Here is an 18,468-nt window from a genome sequence, read left to right as displayed (position 1 = left end):
TAATTTCCTTTGTTGTGTTTCTAAAACTTCTTATTCACATATTGGGTGAATTTCTCATCTGTTACTTCCTAGTTTCTATTTTATCTTTTTATTCTACTTCCTGGAAAATTTTCTCAATATGTTTTCTAATCCTTCCATTAAGCATTTTGTTTCTGATGTCATATTTTTTCTTTCCAATAGCTCCCATTTGTATTTTTAGTAGAGACGAGGTTTCATCACGTTGGCCAGGTGGTATCGAACTCCTGACCCCAAGTGATCCACTTGCCTTGGCCTCCAAAAGTGCTGGGATTATAGGCATGAGCCACTGCGCCTGGCCAAAAAAAATGTTTGTTTTTTTTTGATGGAGCTTTAGGTATAGGAAAATTAGATGCATGTGTTTAATTCATTTTTTTTTTTTTTTTTGAGACAGAGTCTCACTCTGTTGCCCAGGCTGATGTGCAGTGGCATGATCTCAGCTCACTGAAACCTCTGCCTCCCAGGTTCGGACGAATCTCCAGCCTCAGCAGGAGTAGCTGGAATTACAGATGCCCACCACCATGACTCTAGGTAAGAAGTTGTTTTGCCTCAGAACTTAGATACCTCAGCCCAGTTGTCTTCTAGCTTCCAGCTGCTGTTGAGAAGGCCAAAGTCATTCTGATTCCTCATTCTTTGTGTGCGACCTTGCAGGATTTCTTTGTCCTTAGCATTAAGAAATTTTACAATGACATACCTATTTTCCTGGCCATTTTTGTATTTGTAGTCATTGTATTTGTATTTGTAGCTTATTTTTGTATTTGTAGTCAAGACAGGGTTTCCCCATGTTGACCAGGCTCATCTCGAACTCCTGAGTTCAAGTGATCTGCCCACCTTGGCCTCCCAAAGTGCTGAGATTACAGGCAAGAGCCACTGTGCTTGGCCTAATCCACTATTTTTATTTAGTGTCTCTATATATACTAGTTATTTAATGATTCATACCTTATATTTGTATTAATCCCTTTAAGCTTTCATAATGGACTTCTATCAGTTAACTTATTTGATCCTCTCCACCTAGACAGAGTCTCCCTCTGTCACCCAGGCTGTAGTGCAATGATCCACATATAATATGTGTTGATCAGACTTTGCAGTCAATCTAGTTCAGCCCCATCAACTCACAGAGAGAAAACCCAATTCCCAGAAAGGTGAAGTATCATGCTGGAAAACATTCGTTTCTGCCAGACTTAGCAGAGACATGTGAGACATTATTTGGCAGGCACATAATATGGTAGTTTTGTTTTTTCACTCTTTAAAAAAAATTGTTATTGCTAGATGTGGTTACATGATCCTATAGTTCCAGCTTCTTGGGAAAGTGAGGCAGGAAGATTGCTGGAGTCTAGGAGTTCAAAGCTGTAGTGCACTGTGAATGGCCACTACACTTCAGTCTGGGCAATATAGCGAGACTCTTTTTTTTTTTTTAAGTGTTACAGGCCAGGTACAGTGGCTCACGCCTGTAATTCCAGCATTTTGGGAGACGGAGATGGGCGGATCACTTGAGATCAGGAGTTTGAGACTACCTGGCCAACATGGTGAAACCCTGTCTCTACAAAAAAATAGCTGGGCATGGTGGCACGTGCCTGTAGTCACAGCTGCTTGGGAGGCTGAGGCAGGAGAGTCATGTGAACCTGGGAGGCAGAGGTTGCAGTGAGCCAAGATCGTGCCATTGCACTCCAGCCTGGACAACAGAAGGAGACTCTGTCTAAAAAAAAAAAAAGGGGTTATTGAGACATAACTGAGAATAAGCTGCACATATGTACAGTGTATGACTTGGTAAGTTTTGACATATATATACACATCCTGCAATCATCATATCTCTCACCTCAAAGTTCCCTCATACCCCTTTGTAATTCCACCTTCCTGTCTCCTCCCAGCCTGACCCAATCAACCACTGATTACTTTCTGTCACTATAGATTAGTTTTCATTTCCTAGATATAAATAGAATCGTGCAGAATAATCTTTTTTTCTGTCTGGCTTTGTTACATGTAGTCATGTAGTCTTTTGTTTTTGTTGTTTTGTTTTTGTTTTTTTAAGAGGGTCTTGCTCTGCCACCCTCTTAAAAAGTTACATGTAGGCCAGGTACAGTGGCTGTATAACCTTGTTACATGTAGGCCAGGTGCAGTGGCACAATTATGGCTTAATATAACCTTGAACTCCTGAGCTCAAGCAATCTTCCGGCCTCAGACTCCCAAGTAGCTAGGACCACAGTTATGGCTAATTTTTTAAAAATTCTGGCCGGGCATGGTGGCTCATGCCTGTAATCTCAGCACTTTGGGAGCCTGAAGTGGGCGGATCACGAGGTCAGGAGTTGAAGACCAGCCTGACCAACGTGGTGAAACCCCGTTTCTACTAAAAATACAAAAATCAGCCAGGTGTAGTGGCATGCGCCTGTAATCCCAGGTACTCAGGAGGCCGAGGCAGGAGTATCACTTGAACCTGGGAGGTGAAGGTTGCAGTGAGCTGAGATCGCACCACTGCACTCCAGCCTAGGTGACAGAGTGAGACTCTGTCTCAAAAAAAAAAAAATTCTTTGTAGAGACAGTGTCATGCTATGTTGCTGAGGCTTGACTCGAACTCCTGGTCTTAAAAGATCCTCATGCCTCAGCCTCCTGAAGGGCTGGGATTACAGGTATGAGCCACTGTACCTGGCCTACGTGTAACTTTGATGGATACTTTGGAGATCATACCTGACTGTTCAGGTGGAAAGCCTTCACCAGCTCCACATCCCTCTACATCCTTTCTCTTCCACACACTGCCCATCTTCCCTCTTCTAGTTCCAGAGGCTACAAGTCTTCAATGTTCTAGTCTTCTCTTCATATGAGCCTGATCCCCAGAAAGGACCAATATATTCCGTTCACACTGAGGTCACTGATATTACTGATAAGTATTTTGTAAAAGACAAAAGACAAAAACCCACATTTGGCTTGTACCAAAGAAATAAAGGTCTAGTGATAGATTTCTAAGCATTAGTAGATAAATTTGGAAAAGATTTTTTTGACAAGGGCTTCTCTGAACTTCTAGAAGTACATCTTATATAATGGAGTCCTCTGTAGACTGACTCTGCTGCAGATAGGCACAGTGAATTGAAATCACCTCTGGTCCCATTCAGAATTTCAGTTTCCTGAAATGTCAGCTATCTGAGAGCTAAGAAAAGAACTAATGTCTTGCCGGCCTTCCTTCCTTTTGGTCTATTTGGCAGAGAAAACAATCCTGTATAGATAAAGGGTCACTCAGGAGGGCAGGGCCTCCTGTGTTTAGTCCTAATGTCCTTGGTCCGGGTGAGAGGAGGACCATCGGAGGGAACCCTGGGAAGCTGGACTGAGGTCCAAGCTGGCAGAGACCCAAGGATCACAGGCAGGAGAGCCTGGAAGACTTGACTGCCCTGCCTTTCTTCTTTCTCATTTTTACATTTATTCTTCTTAACAGCTTTGTGAAGCAAGAGAATGGAAAATACTTCTCTGTTTTAAAAATGAGTAAAGAGAGGTAGTGTAACCTGTGTAATTCAAAGCCTTTCTTAGTCCTAGCTCTGTCTGTGGAGGCCCCAGTCCACCTGTCTGCTGATGTCAGGGAACATGGTAGTGTGAAACCTCCGGGCTGGGGCAGAGGATTCAGGGCAAGAAAGTTAGGGAAGGGAGTGGAGTCCTCAAGCCCTCAACCATTGTTCCTCCCTCCACTGCCCTATGTGACTTCCCCCAGGTTTGTCATTCCTCTCCAGGGGCCTATTTGAAAATGCATAAGCCTAGGAGGGGAGGGCAAATGGAGTGGTCCCCAGTAGTCTGTGGGAAGGGAACCATCAGACATTTTCCTTATAAACAGGAGAACCCGCTTAGGACAAAGCTGCTGGTTAAAGGGGAAAACACACAGGCAGTCAGTCCTTTTGGCCCAGTTTAGCATTTGTTGAATACGGACTCTCTGCCCAAATGGGGCCAGACATACTTCCCAACCTCATGGTCCTTGTAGGTCTTTCTTTTTCTTTCTTTCTTTTTTTGTTTTTTTTTTTGAGACAAGTCTCACTTTGTCACCCAGGCTGAAATGCAGTGGTGTGATCTCAGCTCACTGCAACCTTTGCCTCCCGGGTTCAAGCAATTCTCCTGCTTCAGCCTCCCAAGTAGCCACAATTATAAACATGTGCCACATACCTGGCTAATTTTTGTATTTTTAGTAGAGATAGAATTTCTTTTTTTTTTTTTTTTGAGGCAGAGTTTCGCTCCAGTAATTTCTCCATGTTGGCCAGGCTGGCCTCAAACTCCTGGCCTCAAATGATCCGCCCAGCTCAGCCTCCCAAAGTTCTGGGATTACAGGCGTGAACCACCATGCCTAGCCCCTTGCAGGTCTTGAATAGTGGGAAACTGAATAGTGGTTGGTGGAGAGGGAGGAGGTTGTACAGAACCCCTTCCTCAGTAACCCAAGAAAGATGTAGTGTAGGCTAAACCAGGGTATAGAGCACAGGAAAGAGATTTTAAAGACAAACTTGGCCAACTTTAGTAATTTGTTAAAGCTGGCTGGTCACGCCTCCAGGGACTCCAGGCTGCCTGCTGGTCCTCCTGTGCCAAGGAACTCAGTGGCATAAAATCTCCAAGCAGAAGAAGGCAGGAAAAGGGAGTAGAGCTTTCAGAGTCCTTCTTATTTAAGGACAACATCCCCACTCCATCACCATGCTTTATTATGTTCAATGGCAAATTCTGAAAATTAAATTTATTTACAAATCAGACATCCCATGATTCTTTTAGCAAGAGGGCAGGCATTTCTATATCCTGAAAATAATAAAAAGGTTAGCATTTCTATGTATTTAACATAATTCTAGTTTGTTATCCTTTATTTCATTTGATTCTATTAATGAGCTTATGCGGTAGCCAGGCAGGAATTATTGGCAGCTAACAGCTAAGGAAACTGAGGCACAAGAGAGTTTGACTTACTCAAAGTCACACAGAGATACAGTAGTGAAACCAGATCTTAACATTTCAAAGCCAGATCTTAACACTTCACAGGCTAGAAGGTGTTGTAGAAGCTGGGACCACAGCTGTCCAGGGATGTTTGAGGGACGGAGTGGCCTAGGCTGGGAGTTAGGATTTGTTCTGTATTTTATCATCTTCTGAGATTATCTGTGGCCTTGCATGGTGCAGCAGGTATGAAGACCAGGGTTCTAGTTCCACTTCTGCCACTTATCTGCCATGTGAACTTAGCATGACTCAACTATTTTTGGTCTTGGTTTTCTAATCTTTTTTTTTTTTGGGCGGGGGAGGAAGGCAGGAAGGGAGGGAAGCAGGACAGTAGGGAGGAAGGAAGGGATGAAGGAAGGAAGGGAGGAAGCGGGGAGGGAGGGAGGGAGGGAAGGAAGGAAATCAAGCAATGAGAGAGACATTGCCGACCTGGATCTAGAGGTTTACAAGTTGATTTCTTTTTTTTTGAGAGAAGAAAAGAAAAAAAAAAATAAGTAAAGGAGAGGAAGAAAGAGGAAGAGAAAGAGGAAGAGTAAATGGAAATATTGCTTTATTTTGAAAAAAATTGGGTATTAATAATGGCCAATCAATGTTTCATTTAAACTTATGGGTAGGTGTGATGTGGTATTGACAAGAATGTATATTTTGTGTGTTTGAAGTGGAGAGCTCTATAAATATTTATTAAGTTTACTTGTTCCGGATCTGAGTTCGAGTCCTTGATATCCTTATTAATTTTCTGTCTCATTGAATCTAAGTCTCGTATCTGGGTGTTAGGATCGTTAGCTCTTGTTGTTGCATTGATTTACCACTATATCTTTGTTGCTTTAAAATCTATTTTATCCGATACGAGAATTGCAACTCCTGCTTTTTATTTATTATTTATTTTTGCTCTCCATTTGTTGGTAAATCTTTCTCCATCCCTTTGTTTTGAGTCTTTGTGTATCCTTGCATGTGAAACAGGTCTGGATGTAACATGCCATTGGGTTTTGTCTGTGTCTTTTGATTGGGGGATTTAGTCAATTTAAATTTAGGGTTACTGCCATTTGATGTTGACTGGCTGTTTTATCCATTCGTTGGTGTAAATTCTTCTTTATGTTGGTGCTCTTTACTTTTTGGTGTATTTTTAGAAAGGCTAATACTGGTTGTTTCTTTCTGTGTGTAATGCTTCTTTCAGAAGCTCTTGTAAAGCAGGCTTGGTGGTAACAAAATCTCTGAGTTCTTGCTTGTTCATAAAAGATTTTATTTTTCCTTCAGTTGTGAAGCTTAGTTTGGCTGGATATGAAATTCTGGGCTGAAGGTTCTGTTCTTTGAGGATGTTGAATATTGGCCCCCACTCTCTTCTGGCTTGTAGAGTTTCTGCCGAGAGATCTGCTGTAAGTCTGATAAGCTTGCCTTTGTGGGTAACCTGACCTTTCTCTCTGGCTGCCCTTAGTATTTTCTCCTTCGTTTCAACCCTGGTGAATCTAACGATTATGTGCCTTGGGGTTGCTCTTCTTGAGGAATATCTTTGTGGTGTTCTCTGTATTACCTGGGGTTGAATGTTGACTGCTTTGCTAGTTTGGGAAAATTTTCCTGAATAATATCCTGAAGGGTATTTTCCAGCTTGGATTCATTCTCTCCGTCGCATTCAGATACACCTATCAAACGTAAATTTGGTCTTTTCACATAGTCCCACATTTCTTGGAGACTTTGCTCATTCCTTTTTATCCTTTTTTCTCTAATCTTTTCTTCACGTTTTATTTCAGTAAGTTGGACTTTGACCTCTGATATCCCTTCTTCTGCTTGAACAATTCGAGTGTTTAAACCTGTGCATACTTCTCGGAGTTCCTGTATTGTATTCTTCAGTTCCATTAATTCACTCATACTCCTCTCTAAGTTGTCTATTCTCAATAGGATTTCATCAAACCTTTTTTCAAAGTTCCTAGTTTCTTTATGTTGGGCTACAACATGGTCTTTTAACTCACAGAAGTTTGTTATTATCCATTCCTTGAAGAGTGATTCTGTCATCAGGATGCGCTCGTTCTCCATCAAGCCTTGTTCCATTGTTGATGTGGAACTGTGATCATTTTTAGAGGGAGAGGCGTTCTGATTTTGAGTATTCTCAGCTTTTTTACGCTGGTTTCTTCCCGTCATTGTAAATTTATCCTCCTGCTGTCTTTGAAATTACCAACTTTCAGATTAGGTCTCTTGAGTGGACGTCCAGGTTGTTAGTTCCCAGGGCCAGAGCAGCGGCGTTAAAACTGATGGTGCTTTTCTGCCCAGGATTCTCCTGTCTGGCTTCCTTCTTGTGTCCGTAGTAGGCGACTCTGCCTTCCCGGGGCTCCAAACCTCAGTCAGAAGGGAAACCGGTACTGTTTACTCTGCGCCGAGTGCTGCCGCACCGAGGTGCCGTCACAGCCGCTGCGCCGGGCTCTGGTGTCGTGCTGGGGGCCCGTGCGGGTCCTCCGAACCTGTTTACTCTGCTCCGAGAGCTGCCGCGCCAAGGTGCCAGCGGAACCACTGCGCCGGCCACGAGAGTCACGCTGACCACCCGTGTGTTTCCTCCACTGGGGGATCTTCTGCTCCGTGAGCGACCAGAATTTGTCTGAAAGTGTGGCGTCCTCTAGTTCTCCGCGCCTTCCCTGAGAGTTGCAATCCCAGGATGTTAGCGATCGGCCATCTTGGATCGTTCCCCGGTTTTCTAATCTTTAATATCAGAATTTAAAGGATTCTGGGACGTTTTTGGAGGAAGGGGCATTTAAATTATATCATTAAAATTTATTGGGTTAACAGTGAGAGGAAGGACAATAGCCATGAGCACTGGCACAAAGGTGGAAATGGTCTGGAAACAGAGAAGTTGTAACTTGGAATATAGAACAGGTGTTGATATATTTAGTTAATTTATTTTGTCTGCTGTATGATAGTTCATTGAAGTAGTAAACCACAGTTCATATATCCATTCTACCTCCAAAACGTCCTAAGAAATACTAAAAATGTTGCTTTGACATTTTTAGTATTACAGTGACACAATGAACATCCATGTGCATTTTTTTTTAGGCAGTGTATGGCTCTGTCACCAGGCTGGAGTGCAGTGGCATGGTCTCAGCTCACTGCAACCTCAGCCTCTCAGGTTCAAGCCTTTCTCCTGCCTCAGCCTCCTGAGTAGCTGAGACTACAGGTGCGTGCTACCACGCCCAGCTAATTTTTTGCAGTTTTAGTAGAGACGGGGTTTCAGTGTTTTGGTCAGGCTGGTCGCGAACTCCTGACATCATGATCCACCCGCCTTGGCCTCCCAAAGTGCTGGGATTACAGATGTGAGCCACAGTGCCCAATCCATGTGCATAGTTTTTAAAGGAATGTGTGTGTGACTTGAAGATTGAGGCTTGGAAATGGAAAATGCTAGGTTATAGGCTGTTCACACTAGGTATTATGTATTTCTGTTCCCTACCAAGACTTTTAAATTGTTGCTAGTTGGCTGGCTGTGAATATCTGTAAAATATATTTTAATTTTAATTTTCCTAATTACTAGTGAGATCAAATTTATTTTCATATATTTGTTGATCATTTAGGTTTTTTCTTCTAAAGTGATATCTTTTTTATTTTCATAGGAGTTATATATTACAGACACCAATCCTTTATTGATTATATCCATTGCAGACATATTCTTCCAGTCTGTGGCTTGTCTTTGTACTTTATTTTTTCATGGAAAAAGAAGTTCTGCCGGGCGCGATGGCTCACGCCTGTAATCCCAGCACTTTGGGAGGCCGAGGTGGGTGGATCACAAGGTCAAGAGGTCGAACCCATCCTGGTCAACATGGTGAAACCCCATCTCTACTGAAAATACAAAAAATTAGCTGGGCATGGTGGTGTGTGCCTGTAATCCCAGGTACTCAGGAGGCTGAGGCAGGAGAATTGCCTGAACCCAGGAGGCAGAGGTTGTGGTGAGTCGAGATCGGGCCATTGCACTCCAGCCTGGGTAACAAGAGCGAAACTCGATCTCAAAAAAAGAAAAGTTCTAAAAAATTTTTATTCGTTAATTTAGCATCATATTCTTTTATGGCTTTGCTTTTGTGTTTTAAGAAATCTGTCTTTGTCCAGAGGTCATAAAGACATTTTTATATATTTGCTTTTTAAAGTGTTAAAAGAATCTGTGTTTCTTTCACCTTTGTCTTCAATTGTACCTTTCCATGTTTCAGAACCCCATTGTTTCAGAACCACTTAATGAACCTTCCATACTTTTTCCATGGTTTGTGATGTGACCTCTACCACATATCACATTCCCATACAAAGACAGGTTTGCCTCTAACCTTTGTATCTCATTTACTTCATTTGTTTGCCTGTTCCTGTACTATACTATTGTTTCTGTTAGGACAACTGCTCACTTCTTTAAAAGGAAGAAAATTATTGTGGTTCTTCCTGGCCTTTTTTCTTTACAATTGATTTTTAGGATCCAAAATGTAAAATTTTATGAAAAAAAATCTATTGGAAATTTTAAAGGATTACACTTGATTTCCAGACAGATTGGGGATAATTGCCAGTTTTATAGTATTGACTCTTCCCATCCAGGAACACAGCACATCTCCTTACCTGAGTCTTCTTTTTGTTCATATTTGTTGGACTTATTTCTAGGTACCTTCTAGTTTTTGTTACTATTATAAATGATATATTTTTATTTTGTTTCTTTTTTTAATAAATGATATATTTTAAATTACTTATAATAGTTTTTGTTGCCCTATAAGAATGCTGTTTTTTAAATATTGATTTTATATCCAACAGCCTTGATAAACTCTAATTAGTTCCAATAATACTCCAAATAAACATTTTGAATTTTTCTATATAGACAGTTAATTCAGCTGCACATAATATCACTTTGTTTCTTTTCTTTTTCATGTATTATTGTGATCTCTAGGAAGTTTAGTACTATATTGAATAGAATTATGGGCCTGGTCTTGACCGGAAAGAAACAGCTTCACATAATTCACCATTGACTATGGTATGTTCAGTGAGATGTTGAAAAATAACCTTTATTGAGTTAAGAAAATGATTTTATATTTCTAGTTTTCAAAGTGTTTTTTCTATAATTAGGTGTTGACATTTTTAAAATCAAATGAATTTTCTGCATCTGTTGAGATTCTCCTGTAGTGTTCTTTAACTTGTTAATATGAGGGGCATTGAATGATTATCTAATGTGAAACCATCCTTGCATTCCTGGGATTAACCCTACTGGATAATGATTTATATATTTTTTTTTGTTCATTGCTAGATATGGCTTGCTATTCTTGAGTATTTTATATCTATGTTCATGAATAAAATTAGCCTCTAATTTTCTTTTCTCATACTGTCCTTATAGTGTATACAAATATAAATATACAATTTTAAAATAAGAATTAGAGTCATTAGAATTAGAAGGGAATTTAAAGAGCATCTAGTCTGATCCCATCAGATTTAAATTTAAATTTAAATTTCTTCTTGTAGTGGAAGAAACTGGAACTCAGAGAAAGGAAATAGCCTTTCTAAAATCATACAAAATTAGAAACAGGGTTGGGACTAAAGTGCTTGGCAGAGCACTTACATTTCAAATTACTCTCCCATTCATGATCTCATTTTATCTCCACAACAGCCGTGCAGGGAGTGTAATGCTTATTGTCCCCATTTTATAGATGGGTTAACTGAGATCCAGTCACTGAGGTGGCAGAGCTGGGTCCTAGACCCCTCCAAAATTTCTTTTGTTCTGTGCCCAACCCCACTGACAGGTCCACTTATTCACCTGAAATGAAGGGACCCACTGAGCTATATATCCAAAATGATTATTTTGTAAGAGTCCAGCAATATTTTTGCAGGCATGTCAAATGGATGCCCCATTTGCAGATAACCCTCAATGGGCAGAGATGAGGGCTTTATGGTCCTTAAGGGTCCTTGGTGGCCAGGACATTGTTGAGGCCAAGATAAACCATTGGTCTCTAGGAATGTTCTTTGGTACATAGAAGACCAAGATCCTTAAATGCAGTCTTTCTAAATGGAGTCAGAGTGTAAAGCCTTAAGATCCTGTCCTCAACATTTCCAAAGAAAGGGGCTCTAGTCTCTCTTTACCTCTCCCCCACCCTCTGGACACCACCCTCTTTCCTCCATATCTCTCAGCAAGCTGCTTCCTGCACCGGCGCCCTTGTTTTGCTTGTGCTATTTGTGTCTGCTTCTAACAGCTGGCCCCAGCCTGGCATCCCCTAGCTCTGAGGATTATCCAATTATCCCATTAGCCCAGCATGTCCTTCCTTCCTCCAGAGCTATTAGCTCCCCATCTCCCTCTCCCTCTCTGTCTCCCTGGGCTTGTCCATAGCCTCCCTTGCTCCTTCCCTAGCTAGGCCTAGAGCTGGGTCAGCCCATCGTCAAATAGACGAAAACACCAGAGCTGGAAGCAATATGTATCCATCCATCTGCTTCATCATTTTTCAGGGAAGGAAACCCAAAGTCACATGACCAGTTAATAGCAGCAGAGAACTGAAACCCAGGTCTCTCAACCCGGTCAGTGTGCCTTACCAAGTGCTCATTATGTTTCACCCTAGGATGGAGGCGATACTGTCCCCACTCCACTCTCTGGGATTAGAATTTATAGTGTAAGTAGGAAAATAGAACACACACTGGTGAAAACCAGCACATTACTTAGGCGTTACATCATAACTTAGCAGCAGAAGAGATGTTATCAGAAGCAGGTAACAAACTTCTGGTGCATGGGACAGGTGTGCATCTAAAGGTGCTCAGGGTCGGGAAAAGAGGATTTCAGCAAAGTCCCCCTCCATCTTCAAGGAGGAGACAGCTCTTCAGGTGGTCCCTGAAGCATGGGAAGTGTCTAAAGTAGGGGAGATTCAGAGTGACAGCATCCCAGGCGAAGAGGCCTGCCTGAAAGACAAAGGCAAGGAGTGGGGTAAGAGGACAGTAGACAGTTCAGTTTGGCACAGTGAGGGGCAGGGTAGTGGGTAGGAGAGTGGGTGGTCAGAGACAGGCTGGACACCAAAGCTGTGTCCTTGAATACCCATAGAAAGAAGGTGGACTTGATCTGCTGCACATTTAGGTCCACTAAATGTTTTAGAGCAAGTGAGGGACATGGCTAATGCCATGCTTTGGGGATATTACTCTGACTGCTTGAAGATTGTGGTAAAAGAGATCAACAAAGACTTATGTTTGGAGTGTTTCCAGGTTGGTAGAGATGATAGGGCCTCTGCCAAGACCATGACTTTGGAGGGGCTACTGAGCGGTAGAGTGAACTGAACATCCAAAGATGTTCAGAAAGAATGAACAGAATGCGGTAGATTGGATTTGGGAAGATAAGGAAAAGAGAAGCACTCCCACTAATAGGATTAGGGAATTAAGGAGGGGCCACAGGAAGTATGGGGTAGGATGGAGGAAGCGGGTGGGTGAGGGCCCTCCCCCGCTTCATCCTCTGGCACGCCTTGGGTGAGAGCATTTTGTAAAGTTGGCAGAGTTTGCTTAACTCTGGGCTGCAGGAGGCCTCCTCTACCCTGTGTCTCAGCCCCCAGGCTTCTCTGCTGGATGTCCACGTGTTGACCCAATAAATCATCATGGTACCCTCCCCAGACAGCGAATGTACTTCACATTTGCTGTGAAGTGTACTTGGGTAACACTGCTGTCATCTAAGGAAGAATTTTAGGCCTTGGAGTATATCCTGTTCACACAGGACTCTGGGCCTCTTTGATGTTTTTCAATCCATACCAGGTCCCACCTATATAAATACATTTTGATTCAGGTAGTGACTTTTTTTGTTTGAGAGCAGTCTCGCTCTGTCGCCCAGGCTGGAATGCAGTGGTGTGATCTTGGCTTACTGCAACCTCTGCCTCCTGGGTTAAGTGATTCGCCTGCCTCAGCCTCCTGAATAGCTGGGATTACAGGCATGTGCCAGCACACTCAGCTAATTTTTGTATTTTTGATAGAGACAGGGTTTCACCATGTTGATCAGGCTGGTCTCAAACTCGTGACCTCAGGTAATCCATCCATCTCAGCCTCCCAAAGTGCTGGGATTCAGGCATGAGCCACCCCGCCCAGCAGGTGACTTTTTTTTTTTTTTTTGAGATGGAGTTTTGCTCTTGTTGTCCAGGCTGAAGTGCAATGGCTCAATCTTGGCTCACTGCAAGCTCCGCCTCCCGGGTTCAAACGATTCTCCTTCCTCAGCCTTCTGAGGAGCTGGGATTACAGGCATGCACCACCACACCTGGCTAATTTTGTATTTTTTGTAGAGATGGGGTTTCTCCATGTTGGTCAGGCTGGTCTCAAACTCTCAACCTCAGGTGATCCACCTGCCTAGGCCTTCCAAAGTGCTGGGATTATAGACACGAGTCATTGCTCGGCCAACTTTTTAATGTATAAATTGTCATTCCTTCCTCCTAATCCTCTTGTCTTATGCCACATACCTGCTTTGGGCTACCATGAACTGACCTGAAGACAATTCTGGCCACAAAAGATGAGCCATCTTCACTAGCCTTGTGCCCTCAAAGAACAGAGGAGTCTCCTCAAGGATAAGAGGGTCCAAGCCTCTTATAGGCCAGCAAGTGCATGTCCTTACCTAACTGCCCTTGGATCACTGAAGACCCAGCCATGAGTCTCAAATTGTTGCATCTTGGTGGTCTTTAACATGCACTAGTTATTCTGCCAGAGTTTCGGTGAGCCCAGTTGTGCCTTTTGAAATAGCACATGGCAAGCTGTTTCCATTGTCTGGTCTGTTCACCATGGCTCTCCCTAAGTCGTCTTCAACCTCACATCCTCCAACCATTTTTAATTTCTGGATGCTCCCTGTCTTGATCCCCTTCCTCTGGCTACTTGGTAATTCATTGAGTGTCGTTGGGAGGTTACCATTTTGCAGGCAAAAAATGACAAATGGCTCATTTCAGTTTGTCCATGAGCAGGTGTGGTGTTGAGAAATGAGCATGTCTCCTGCCTTGAGTGGGGACCTGGTGAGTCCCTGAAGCCTGGGACTCACTTCCTAGTAACTAGGATGTCAACACAGTTTGAGGCTGCAGTTGCATCTTTCCCAGCCTGTCCCATGGTGTTAGCCACTGCTGAACCTAGTAACTGAAGGGTCCATGTTGTTTTGACCTGAACTGATAGTAGGCTGGGTCTCTCTCTCCTCCCACTCCTCCCTGCATGGCGTGATCTTGGCTCACTGCAACCTCCACCTCCCAGATTCAAGTGGTATCATCTTGCCTCAGTCTCCTGAGTAGCTAGGACTACAGGCGTGTGCCACCACGCCTGGCTAGTTCTGTATTTTTAGTATAAGCGGGCTTTCACCATGTTGGCCAGGCTGGTCTCAAACTCCTGACCGCAAGTAATCTGCCCACCTCTACCTCCCAGAGTGCTGGGATTACAGGAGTGAGCCACCGCGCCTGGTCTAAGCAGGACCTTATACCGATCCTTGCTCGGTTTTATTTGTCTAGCCCTCTGAGGTCATTTTGAATCCTAACTCTGTCAGCCCAGACATTTACTGTGTCCCTTCTCTGTTCACCTCTTAGATAAGCCTAAATTTTCCTAGTTTCTAGACTTTCATAATCACATGGACAGCATAAAGTTGAAAGTAAATGATCCATAATCAGTGACCCTTGCCTCAGTTGTCTGCCTTTCCACACCCACCTTCTGGCACCCCGAGATCAGGGGCTTCCAGGTGCCTGGCTTGAACTCACACCCACCACATTCCTTCCTCTGGCAGTGGCTGGACAATGTCACTGAGCAGAATATAAAAAATGGTCAGTAGCTCTCTACCCTGTCTTCCTTCACTTCCAGCCTCCATTCCACTCTCTGATACCAAGAACACTATAGCTATTGATTGGTTACCTCTTATTTTTCTGTACTGAGAATGGATTTATTATTACGGCAATGATGATCATCATCGCCGGGCACAGTGGCTCATGCCTGTAATCCCAGCATATTGGGAGGCTGAGGCAGGTGGATCATGAGGTCAGGAGTTTGAGACCAACCTGACCAATATGGCGAAATCCCATCTCTACTAAAAATACAAAAATTAGCTGAGCATGGTGGCATGCACCTGTAGTACTAGCTACTCGGGAGGCCGAGGCAGGTAAATTGCTTGAACCTGGGAGGCAGAGGTTGCAGTGAGCCAAGATTGCACCACTTACTCCAACCTGAGTGACAGAGCAAGACTCCATCTCAAAAAAATAAAAATAATGATCATCATGATCCTGGGCATTTGTGTTCCATATACCTTCCAAAGCCCTGCCACATCTATTTATTTATTTTTTGAGATGGTGTTTCGTTCCTGTTGCCCAGGCTGGAGCGCAGTGGTGTGATCTCCACTCACTGCAACCTCTGCACCCTCGGCTCAAGTGATTCTCCTGCCTCAGCCTCCCAAGTAGCTGGGATAACAGGCACCTGCCACCATGCCTGGCTAATTTTTTTGGTATTTTTAGTAGAGACAGGGTTTCACTATGTTGGCCAGGCTGTTCTCGAACTCCTGACCTCAGGTGATCCACCTGCCTCAGCCTCCCAAAATGCTGGGATTACAGGTGTGAGCCACGGTGCTGGGCCCACATTTATTAATTCATATCTAAAAGTAGGCGTGGCAGCTGAGACAGTGACTTGTCCTGTCAAAGAAGTCAATGGCAAAGCCAGGGATTGAAACTGGGGCTTTCAGCAGTCGGTGGAGCAGGGTGGTGGTTGGAAGGAGCGAGTGGTGGGATTATTTGGCATCTCTAAACTCGGCAGCAGAGAGAATCAAGCTGAAACCCCAAGAGACACCCTGGGGATAACTGCAGGATGCCTGGCCAGATGCCTCCAATTTCCCTAAAAGTTCTGGAACTGAGAGAACAATTGTGACATTGGACTGGGACTAAATTATCCTAAAAGAAAACTTAATAATTTCCAGAAGTCTCATCTATCTTTAACAATTCCAGAAATCTCTGAATATAAACCAGGCTCTATCCCCCTCACTCCCCTTTCCAACCTAACTAGAAAATGTAGGTGGGTTGAGAAAGAACAGAAAAGAAAGATCAAAACTGTGACAACCTTCTGACAACATTTTAACTTGAAAATTGCCTCCAAATGGATGGCATAATTCAGTGTAGGCAGATGAAAATCAGGCACAGATTTGCGCAGCCCCTCCTTGTTCTTATTTCCTGACCAACACCTTGGAGAGGTAGGGCCCTGGAGCTGATGGGGGGCCTTTGAAAGGCCAGCTTGGCATGGCCCCCTCTGTGAAGCCCATCATGGCTCCCCACTGGTCTGTGGCTTTCCCCTCCCCTGAGTTCTTGTGTCTCCTTCACAGGCTTATTCCTTCCATTGGGCTTATTCTCAGTCGTTGGCTCCCTGTGCCCTGCCCCTGGCTCAGTGTGCATCAGCAAGGGCTCATTAAGTGGTTGGGAGAGGAGCAGAGAACAAGGAGATAGGGCTTAGGTCCAACCAGCATAATCTGAGGGCTTAGCTTGTTGTTAGGTGATAGTCCAGATGGCTGATTTGACAGTCACTCCCCTCCTCCCCAAAACAGAAACACTTCCTTGGACATGGCAAAGAAGTGTGGATGGCTCCATGCAAAGCCTTCCCCACCTCCCTCAGAGGACCCTGGGTTGGCTGCACCCATCACCTGCCTAGCCTCATGCTGACTCCCTGGCCTAGCCTCTCTCCTAGGCCTGCCCCCGTCCAAGCCTGACTAGTGGGAAACAGAGGGACTTGTCAGGAAGCTCTGCTGATCTGCTCTTTCTCCTCTGGAAACAGAAGGGGTTGAACCAGAGTCTCACAAGGTGTTTCTTGTATCTAGGTTCTGTGTGTCCATCCCCCTCTTTTGAGGTTGTGTGAGTCATCTGACATTCTTCTGCCCCCTGCCTTGGCTCTGCAGCCTGACAGGGGCTGTCCTAACAATGACAGTGACTGCTAATGATGAAGCACAGCAGCAATGAGGGGCATCTTTGGAGGGAGGGAGGATGATGGGTATGGGGAGGAGGAGAAGGTGGGAATCACACACACAGCAGTAAGGGTCAGAGAGGGAGCCACTCGCCTCACAGCACACCTGGGTCTTCCTAAGTTCTGTCCCCTGTAGAGCAGCTTCTCCCATCAGCAGAGGGGCATTGCCCAGCATGCTCAGAAAACACTTGTCTGGCACCGGAGCTCAGGGGACAGTGTCCAGCTGCGGCAAGAGCCCGTAGCAGCAGCCATGCAGGGGAGTGGCATACATACATCGCAGGACGGGGGAGCGGCATCCCAGGCACAAAGTGCTGGCCTCACCCACCTTCCCTGCAGCCCCAACTGACTTCTGAGCAGTTGGATTGCCCTGGGTTCTTACTTTCCCACCACAGTTGAAAAGGCCAGTTTCCCATTTCTGGGATACCGAGTCCCAGAAGATGCAGGGGCATCAGCATCTCATTTCCTGTCACTACCCAGGTGACCCCTCTTCCCTTCCCTGCTGTGCTTTGCTCTCCCTTGGTCAGCACACACAACCGGAGCTCTACCCAGCTCCCTGAGTGCCTTGTGTTGCCTCCCAGAGGACAGGGGCTTAATCCAGCCAGATTAAGGTAGGGTTTCAGGAGGGGTGGTTAGAGGAGGGTGAAAGGGAGCTCTCTGGAGGGCTTGTCTCTTGTGAGGGCCAGTGAGGAGCCAAGACCCAGCCTAAGCCAGACCCCTGCTCTCACGCCTCCCTGTGGCCTCACCTGCTTTAGAGAGGGGCTGGGGCTATCAAGAACATGGATCTGCCATGGGACCCTCGTATGCAGGACAGGCCTGAATGAAGCATGCCATCCACCCCCAGCCATTTGGGAAGAGCAGGGAGAGGGTAGAGAGGGGCCCTTTGACAGAGCTGCAGGGTGTGGACCAGGGGGGCACTGTCCACTCCATGGTGCTGCGCTGTTCCTCATACACTTCGCCAGTCTTCACATCTCCCTCATGCTGCTGCTGTGGGCACTTGTTCCTACTGACGTGGGCTCTGCACAGTAGCATGCTTGTATGTGCATACATGTATTCTCTTACGGTCAGAGGAATGATGCATGCATATGTTCATGTCTGTGCACGTGTGCTTACACTCAGGCCTGCTGATGGTGGGAACCCACATGGGGTGGGTATGGACATGGGACCATAGGCTTCTGAGGACATAAGGAGGCCTGGGCTCTACTACTGGGCAGCAGCTGGCCCTGGGAGGACTAGGGCCCATTTGTACCTAGAAGCCTTTCCTGAGCTCCTGCCCCTGTCCTCTCAGCCCCAAAGCCTATGCACTCAAAGCCTGGTTCCCAAGGTCTCAGAAAAGGCTGGAGAGATGAGGTTTCATTCTTCCATATCTTTGTAGTTCTCTTTCAGGCCTCTTCCTACCAATTGCTCATAAGAACTGGCACCTTCTGTGCTCTTGGTCTCTTCAGGCATACCCCAGCCACTCTTCCACCCTCAGCCCACAGACAGTGCAGAGCCTAGGAAGGAGGAAGCTGGTGTGGATGGGGTGGACTCCATGCATTTGTATCAGCGGCTCCTTATAGGTTGTCCTGGCTGTCCATGAGAACCCCCTGGGGAATTACTTGATCTGCCCTGGCCAATTAATGCAGTGTC

At 44.9% G+C, this 18,468-nt stretch overlaps 1 long non-coding RNA gene across 1 annotated transcript in view; it reads left to right on the top strand.

The window, feature by feature from the left end:
- Positions 1-416: 416 nt before the first annotated feature.
- LOC128928747 (uncharacterized) overlaps positions 417-18,468 on the top strand; it is a 28,991-nt gene continuing 10,939 nt past the window's right edge. Inside the window, exon 1 of the long non-coding RNA XR_008474214.2 lies at positions 417-546. This is a non-coding gene — a long non-coding RNA (uncharacterized LOC128928747). The remainder of the gene's footprint in view (positions 547-18,468) is intronic.

The sequence above is a fragment of the Callithrix jacchus genome, chromosome 1 (assembly GCF_049354715.1).
Source record: "Callithrix jacchus isolate 240 chromosome 1, calJac240_pri, whole genome shotgun sequence".
NCBI lineage: Eukaryota > Metazoa > Chordata > Mammalia > Primates > Cebidae > Callithrix > Callithrix jacchus.
The sequence above is the reverse complement of the archived record's forward strand: the minus strand, read 5'-3'. Positions and strand labels throughout refer to the sequence as shown.